Here is a 9337-nt window from a genome sequence, read left to right as displayed (position 1 = left end):
GATTGAGACCATCCTGACTAACAAGGCGAAACCCCGTCTCTACTAAAAATACAAAAAATTAGCCGGGTATGGTGGGGGGCACCTGTAGTCCCAGCTACTCAGGAGGCTGAGGCGTGAACCCGGGAGGTGGAGCTTACAGTGAGCTGAGATCGTGCTACTGCACTCCAGCCCGGGCGACAGAGCAAGACTCTGTTTCAAAAAAAAAAAAAAAAAAAAAAAGTATGGTGGTATAAGGGCAAGGGTCAGATGAGCCACAACCTCTTTTTTCTCCAGAAAAATTGAAATAATTTTACAGTGAATACCTGTATGAACACTGATATGGGATGACCAAGTTGCTCCTGAAGAAGTGTGAGATGGGAATATAAGACAGCCCCCAGTATCAGCCTAAAGACAGACAAATGGAACATGAAATAGGCCAGAAACTGACTCACACATCTAAAGATGGTGTACGTCAGAGGAAGCACTGTGTTTGTGGAGATAGAAGGAGGCAGTATATGGACTGTTTGGTAAATTGTGCTAAGAAATTCAATTAGCCATTAGGAAAAGCTACTCCCGAGTAGCTGGGACTACAGGCGCCCACCACCATGCCCAGCTAATTAGACCCCTATTACATACACATCATATACAAAATATGAATTCCATACAGATTAAAGACATAAATAAGAAAAGTAAAAGTTTAAGCATTGAAAAATTATTTATGTATTTGTTTATTTTTGATACAGGGTCTCTCTCTGTCATCCAGGCTGGAGTGCAGTGGTGCCATCTCAGCTCATTGCAACCTCCACCTCCCAGGGTCAAGGGATTCTCCCTCCTCAGCCACCAAAGTAGCTGAGACCACAGGGGTGTGCCACCATACCCAGCTAATTCTTTTTTTTTTTTTTTTTTTTTTGTAGAGACAGGGTTTCGCCATGTTGCCCAGGCTGGTCTCGAACTCCTGGACTCAAGGGATCTGCCTGCCTCAGCCTTCCAAAGTGCTGGGATTATAGGCATTAGTCACTGCACATAGCTAGATTCTCTGTTCTGTTCCATCAATTTATAGTAGTCTCCTTTTACTTGAGGTTTTAGTTACCTTCAGCCAACCAAGGTCCAAAAAAATATTAAATGGAAAATTCCAGAAACAAACAATTCATAAGTTTTAAATTACATGCCGTTCTGAATAGTGTGATGAAATCTATTGCCCTTCCTCTCCATCCCACTCTGGATGTGAATCTTCCCCACGCTGTAAATGTTACCACCTGTTAGTCACTTACAGGCCTCAGAGTTATCAGATTGAAGAAACACAGTATGTGTTCAGCACTACCTGAGGTTTCGGGCATCCACTGAGGATCTTGGAACGTATCGCCCAAGGATAAGGGATCACTACTTGGATACGTTACTTTTTTTTTTTTTTTTTTTGAGACGGAGTCTTGCTCTGTCGCCCAGGCTGGAGTGCAGTGGCCAGATCTCAGCTCACTGCAAGCTCCGCCTCCCGGGTTTACGCCATTCTCTTGCCTCAGCCTCCTGAGTAGCTGGGACTACAGGGGCCCGCCACCTTGCCTGGCTAGTTTTTTGTATTTTTTAGTAGAGACAGGGTTTCACTGTGTTAGCCAGGATGGTCTTGATCTCCTGACCTCATGATCCGCCCGTCTCGGGCTCCCAAAGTGCTGGGATTACAGGCTTGAGCCACCGCGCCCGGCCTGTTTTTTGTTTTTTGAGATGGCGTCTTGCTCTGTTGCCCAGGCTAGAGTGCAATGGCATGAACTCGGCTCAATGCAACCTCCACCTCCCGGGTTCAAGCGATTCTCCTGCCTCAGCCTTCCGAGTAGCTGGGACTACAGGCGCCCACCACCACGCCCAGCTAATTTTTATATTTTTAATAGAGACGGGGTTTCACCATGTTGACCAGGATGGTCTCGATTTCTTGACCTCGTGATCCACGTGCCTCGGCCTCCCAAAGTGCTGGGATTACAGGCATGAGCCACCGCGCCCGGCCACTAACGTTCTTTCATATGTATGAAATCACTCTTCATAAGCTACAAAATGCACCGTGGAACCCCTGTGGTGCCTGTGGAGAGGCTTGCTTCTCCAATTCTGTGACTGTTCCAGCCCATCTGTCAGCCCCAACAACAGGGTTGCAAGGATGCACCCTGTAATCAGCCAGGTCTTTGGCTCCATGTTCTGCCTGCCCCATCCCCACTTTCTCCCTACCCCTCACCCCACGGACCTAGTCACCCCTCAACATACACACTCCAACCAGATGCAGGTCCTTGTTCACGCTTGTCCCCCACCTAGAACATAGTTCTGCTTCCCCACTAATACCCACATCCTAGCTTTCCATCAGTGGGAGCCGGAGCCCCCTTGCAAACTTGGTGGGTAACCAGTTCCCTGTGGTGTGTTCTTCCAAGGGGTAACCCCTGGTTATCCCAGAAGGGACAAGAGCTGGAAGATGTCATCCCAATGTGGGTGGGTGTAGCTCAGCCCAGCCAGGGGCTTTCTGCTGCTTTGGGGGTGAGGAGGGTTAGGGGGTGAGTAAAGAAACAGTGAAGATTGGAGCCAGTGCTGGCAGGGGGCAGGGTACAGTGTAAGCCCAGGAAGTGAGGCTGCCAAGGATGGGAGATTGACTGCAAGGAGATGAGTGATCTTGAGGCCCTGCCTAGGAGTGGAGTGTCTGAGTAGGAGGGGACTGGAGGACCCCAGAAGGGAGGGAAGGGATGCCAGCTAAGAGACAAGCAGGCCGCCCTGCTCCCAGGGATGGACGACAGGATGCTCAGCCCTGTGGGCTCTCTCTGGAGTAGCCCAACCCACAGATCCAAGCTCCCAAGAGAGGGTGGGGAGCTAGAGAGGACAGGGCTGTCACTCTCTCACCATGGGCCTCTGGGCAAGCCACTTCCATTTTCTTTTTTTTTTTTTTTGAGACGGAGTCTCGCTCTGTCACCCAGGCTGGAGTGCAGTGGCGCGATCTCGGCTCACTGCAAGCTCCACCTCCCGGGTTCACTCCATTCTCCTGCCTCAGCCTCCCGAGTAGCTGGGACTACAGGCGCCCGCCATCACAGCTAGTTTTTTGTATTTTTAGTAGAGACAGGGTTTCACTGTGTGAGCCAGGATGGGATGGTCTCGATCTCCTGACCTCATGATCCGCCTACCTCGGCCTCCCAAAGTGCTGGGATTACAGGCATGAGCCACCACACCCGGCGACCCACTTCCATTTTCTTGGCCTTCGTCCCCAGTTGTAAAATGGGAGCCTGGACTAAATGACTTGGGAGGGCCTTTCGTCAGACATGCTGTGATTCCAAGTAGCTTGTTTCTTGGGATGCAAGGTTTCCTGGCCCTGGGCTGGGCAGAGACCTGCATGGAGAAGGCCCCAATTCCTCTGTCTTTCCTTACTCTGTAAAGTTGCTGTGGACCTAGGAAGAAATAAAGCTATTAATGAAAGTGTGAGGCATGGATTATGTTAGCTCAGCGGTGGAAGCGGGTGGTGATGAGGATGAAATGTTTTAAAATTGGTACCAGGAATGGGGTGTATGATAAGGCCAGTGAATTTTGTGAACCTGAGCCCTCTGCTTCTCTTCCTTTGCTGTGAAATGAGTTATTTGGTCACACACCAGGCTGTGCAAATGCCATACAAATGGATGAGGCATTCCATGAGTACACAGATGGTGATGCTGGCAGAAGGATGAAGGGCAGGGAAGGCAAATCCACATCTAGAATATGTGTCTGTTCCAGTGAGCATGAACCTGGGCCCCACCAATGAGGAAGAGGCCAAGGTAATCAAGCTGCCACCAGGTGGCAGGCTGGTCCCTGGGGAATGTGGCCACATGGGGCCCAGTGGCTTCATTTTGTACAAAAAGGGCCTTGAAGAAGACAATGCCTAACTCACCGGAATGTGTCACCATCAGTGGTGGCTTCAGCCCAGTGGCAACAGGGACGGCCAGGCCTGAGGTGGTGGTATTTTTAGAACATGGAGGTCCCTAAGATCCCTTTACCTTATGGACATGAGCTCCAGCACATAAAATAAGTTGTCTTAAAAGATCTTAAAGTGTCCCTTGATTGCTTAGTTCCATCTGCCACCTCCCTCCACTCACCCAGATGCTCAGAGGCTCGACGACTCACTCAAGATCACACAGGGCAGATGCAAAGTAGCCGCAGCGTAATTGTGGCATGGGCTACAAAGTGGAGGGATTCCTGCTCCTTCCTTGGGCCCAGCTCTCAGGGACAGGGTGAGTGTCACGCCCACAAATGGATATCAAAGGTCTTCTCGGTGCTAGGCACTGGGCATGGAGCAGTGACTGTAACCAGCAATGGTTTCTGCCCTTGAGAACAGATAGAAAACCATAACCACATACACAAGCAAGATCATTTCGGGCCACAGTAGGTGCCACAGGAACGAGATAAAATAGCATCAGAGAGGTGCTGGTAGCCAGAGGCCACTTCAGCCTCATTACCAGGGAAGGGAGACCCCTCTAAGAGCTGGTGTGTGGGCTGGCACCTGAATGGCAAGAATATTCAAGAGAAGGAACAGAGAATGCAAGTCAAAACAGTTGATACCAGCTGGGTACAGTGGGTCACACCTGTAATCCCAGCACTTTGGGAGGCCAAGGTGGGAAGATCACTTGAGGCCAAGAGTTCAAGACCAGCCTGGGCAACATAGTGAGACCCCCATCTCTAAAAAAAAACCCACAAAAAATTAAAAAAAAAAAAAAAAAACAGCCAATAGCTTCACTGTGTTCCAGGTACTCTTCAACGTTCTTTTTATGAATTAGCTCATTTAATCTCATTCCAATCATATGAGGTAGTAAGATTATCACTGCCACTTTACAGATGAGAAATTGAGGCAGAGGTCAAGTAACTTTGCTAAGTTATAGAACCAGGACCCAAACCCAGGTAGTCTGGTTCCAGAGTTGGTGGGCCCACCCCTATGCCATTCTGCTCTGAGAGGTCACTGGCATGGGAACAAGCTTGCCTATGGAATCTGGACTCTATTTTAGCTCTATTTGGGGTGGAAATGGCAACCCATTCTTCCCAAGGGAAGTCTCCAGGCCCCTGCCAGCTAGCGCCAAAGCCATAGCAGGGGCCCCCAGCACCCCTCCGGCCCTCCCCTCCCCTCTGGGGGAATCCTGAGGTCCCAGCTCCCTGCCCCCTGCCTCTGTGCTCACAGCTATCTGGGCCACATCATTCTAAAGGGATTTGGCTCTTGGAGACAACTGGAGACTGGTGAGAAAGGGCTTAGGGATTAGACAGTGATACCCAGGAAGGTAAAGGACTTAATCAGGGGTTCAAGTGTGGGAAGTGGGGTGGGGAGAGGATTTTGTTTCTTTGCAAAGCCAGGCTGGACTGCGGAAGTGAGGAGGAAATGGGGCTCAGGGGAGGAGCCAGACAGGCTGAGTTTCTCACTCTCTGATGTGCCTTCAGAAGCAACACAATAGTCATAATAATCCCTCACCTGTGTGCGCCCACCTCTTCCCCAGCCATTACTTCACTTGCAATTTTCACAGCGATGGGATTAGTTCTCTCACCAGATCACAGACACCCAGAGGAGGCAGGTGACTTGAGGCGGCTGCAAGCCCCACAGGGCTGGGCTGGGAGGAGGGGAGGAGGCTGGGGCCAGGGCTTTTCTGCATGGCTGCCTGCAGGCACAAGGGCTTTCCAGAGAGTTCGTGCTGCCCTGGCCCCGTGGAAGTGGAGTGTTCCACAAATATTTGTTGAAGGGTTTAAAAGACTGTTCTTTCCAACTCTCAAATCACAGAGCCAATCTCTTTGCCACCCCCTTCCCCCTGGCACCACAGATTCTGAGGCCAGGGCACGCAGGAGGCCTCTGATCTCAAGGCCAGTGCCCTCATTTTAGTGAGGAAACAACCAAGGTCTAGAAGGCATGGGCCAGCAGCCCTGAGGAGACCCCCAAATGTGTGCCTTGCGGAATAGTCACGGCAGCACATTAAGCAAGGACATGGTCTCCAGTTCACACACCGGACTCCCAGTCCAGTGCTCCTTTCTGTGCGCAGAGCTTCCCCCAAAGAAGAATCTAAAGCACAGGGCTCTGTCAGCACTAGGACTACCACCCCAACGCTTCTCCTAGATCTCTGCGTGCCACCAGCCTTCTTTAAGTTGTTCACACTCTGTGTTCCCCTAACCAAAGTCCCCAGCAAGATATATCCATCACAGAAGGCTCTCCCCTCCAGCCTGCCTGACCCGGGAGACCTGGTTCTTCCTGTTGGGCCACGCTGTTCCCTGATAGTTGCCACTACAATGCAAAATAGTCCACACCAAGGCCAGGAAAGGGGACATCTGGTTGGCAGAGGGTAGCTCAGGGAGAAGCTCCTGGAAACAGTATTTGATCAGAGTCTTGAGGGCTGGGGAAGACCTGGCAGGAGGATACAGGACACAGCAGCAACTCTCACAGAAGCAGGAGTGCAGAGGTGTGTCTAAAGGACAGTGGGAAGCTTCTCAGACTGAAATAAAGTGTGTGGAGGGGGCAAGTGGCCCTTGGTGCCACAGGGAACGCTGGGATGGGGTGGGGGTAGGCCTCAGATGCAGATCAGTGGGATTGAGTCGACTCAGGAAGGAACCAGGGAGCCATTGAAGATTCTTGAGCAGGGGTGCAACATACCTAGCAAGGAGGAAGAACTGTAGGGCAGGGATTAGGGGATGGAGAAAAAGTGGGGATGGGAGGGAGGGACTCTCTCTCGGTAGCCAGCTCCAAGGACTTCACCAGATTATTTATTTAGGTTTTTTGTTTTGTTTTGTTTTGTTTTGTTTTTTGAGACAGAGTTTCACTCCTGTTGCCCAGAGTGGACTGCAGTGGCGCAATCTTGGCTCACTGCAGCCTCTGCCTCCTGGGTTCAAACAATTCTCCTGCCTCAACATCCCAAGTAGCTGGGATTACAGGTGCCCGCTACCAGGCCCGGTTAATTTTTGTATTTTTAGTAGAGACGGCGTTTCACCATGTTGGCCAGGCTGGTCTTAAGCTCCTGAACTCAGGTAATCCACCTGCCTCGGCCTCCCAAAGTTCTGGGATTACAGGCATGAGCCACTGAGCCCAGTTAGTTTTTTTTTTTTTTTGAGACAGAGTCTTGCTTTGTTGCCTAGGCTAGAATGCAATGGTGCGATCTTGGGTCACTGCAGCCTCCACTTCCTGGGTTCAAGCGATTCTCCTGCCTCAGCCTCCCAAGTAGCTGGGACTATAGGTGTGTGCCACCATGCCCGGCTAATTTTTTTTTTTTTTTTTTGGTATGTTTAGTAGATACAGGGTTCACCATGTTGGCCAGACAGGTCTTGAACTCCAGACCTCAGGTGATCTGCCCACCTCGGCCTCCCAAAGTGCTGGGATTACAGGCGTGAGCCACCCAGCCTGGGCCTATTTAGGATTTATATGATCACATTAACTAGCTGTTTTACGGTGGGCCGGAGGTAGGTTAAGTCTCAGTGGAGGAAGAAGAAAGAGGCAGCTGTTGAACCTGGGAGGCACAGGCCTGGGGAAGGGTTCTTTACTGAGGCTTTTATTTGGGTAACTTCAGATGTGGGGAGGGCTGTATCCTGTTGGGTGAAGGTGATCGTGTACTTTCCTGGGTAACTTCTGCAGGCAGTTCCCAGGCCCGTCCACACCTTGGCCTGGGAACATTCGGCCTAGAAACCACAAACTTGGGTTTAAGTCCCAACTCTGCACGTGTCCACCTATGACCATCTCTCCCTCAGGCTCCTCAATAAGTCACCTGACCTGCCTACCTTACAGAATTGTCCCATGCTTAAGTGACAAGCTAGATCTGAAGGTACCTTGTGAACTGTAAGTTGCTGAACCAATATAAAAGGCTGTGTTTCTTTTCTTTTTTTTTTTTTTAGAGGGAGTCTTGCTCTGTCACCCGAGACTGGAGTACAATGGCATGATCTCGGCTCACTGCATCCTCTGCCTCCCGGCTTCAAGCAATTCTCCCACCTCAGCCTCCTGAGTAGCTGGGACTACAGATGCACACTACCACACCTGGCTAATTGTTGTATTTTTAGTAGAGATGGGGTTTCACCATGGTGGCCAGGCTAGTCTCGAACTCCTGACCTCAGGTGATCTGCCTGCCTTGGCCTCCCAAAGTACTGGGATTATAGGCATGAGCCACTGCTCCTGACCAAGATGGTGTTCTTCTATAATAGTTTCCTTTGAGTAGGCTCTACCCTGGAAAGAACATCCTGGCCCTGGAAGGGTCTTATATAAAGATCTTAGCCATATATCCAGTGAGGAAGGCAGCCCTGTCCTGCCCCAGGCCAGAAGCCAGTGAGACTAACCAGGGCAGAGCTGCCTGAAAACTCTCTGCAGAGGTGGGCACTGGGGGCCTCAACCCTCACTCTGCACCCTGCAGCAGACCTCTATGGTGGGGGCCACACCAAGGGCAGAGCAAAGTCCTTAAATGTCTTTAACAGGCCTGGTGCCTTTGCCTCCGGGTAAGGAGAGAGACTGGGGACATTCTGCTTTCTCTCTCCCAGAGACTTGAGTGTTGAGGGAGCCGAGGTATGGCTCTGGGAGATGAGATGCCCACAGACTCCTCGGCCTAGCTCTGCATTAATTCCAGGCCATAAGGGGAGGGCACAGCTAAGTACTTTCCATGTGCCAGGCAATGGGCACTCCACATCTGTCATGCCACTAACAACTTTGGATAAGCCATGCCTTGTCTGGGCCTCAGTTTCCCAAGCTGTTAAATGAGGTAAGTTGCATGATCCCTGAATGATCTATGTTTCTCTCTCCCTCCCAGGGTTCTGCCAGCACCAGGATCTGTGGCTCTATTGGAGCGTTTCTTACATTCATTCATTCATTCATTCATTCATTCATTCATTCAGGAAACATTTATTTATAATCCCTGTAGGCCGGGCACAGTGGCTCACACTTGTAATCCCAGCACTTTGAGAGGCCGAGGCATGAGGATCACTTGAGGTCAGGAGTTTGAGACCAGCCTGGCCAATGCGGTGAAACCCAGTCTCTACTGAAAATACAAAAATTAGCCTGGCATGGTGGCGTGCACCTGTAATCCCAACTTGGGAGGCCGAGGCAGGAGAATAGCTTGAAATCGGAAGGCAGAGGTTGCAGTGAGCCGAGGTCGTGCCACTGCATTCCAGCCTGGGTGACAGAGCGAGTTTCCGTTTCAAAAAAACAAAAACAAAAACAGAACAATCCCTGTGTGCAGGATGCTGTGCAGTCCTGCACTATGGGAGCCCGGTTAGAAGAGCTCATTAGATAGCACCTTTCAATCCCTCCTTGTTCAGAGGCCCAGAGAGCTCAGGTGCCTCGCCCAAGGTCACACTATGAGCTAAGAGTAAATTTGGAACTAAAACTGAGACTCCCTGCCCTTCTGATGCCGACTGGCCTCAGTCCCGGTGGGCG

Source organism: Papio anubis, chromosome 16 (assembly GCF_008728515.1).
Source record: "Papio anubis isolate 15944 chromosome 16, Panubis1.0, whole genome shotgun sequence".
Taxonomy (NCBI): Eukaryota; Metazoa; Chordata; class Mammalia; order Primates; family Cercopithecidae; genus Papio; species Papio anubis.
This window is presented reverse-complemented; position numbering follows the sequence as displayed.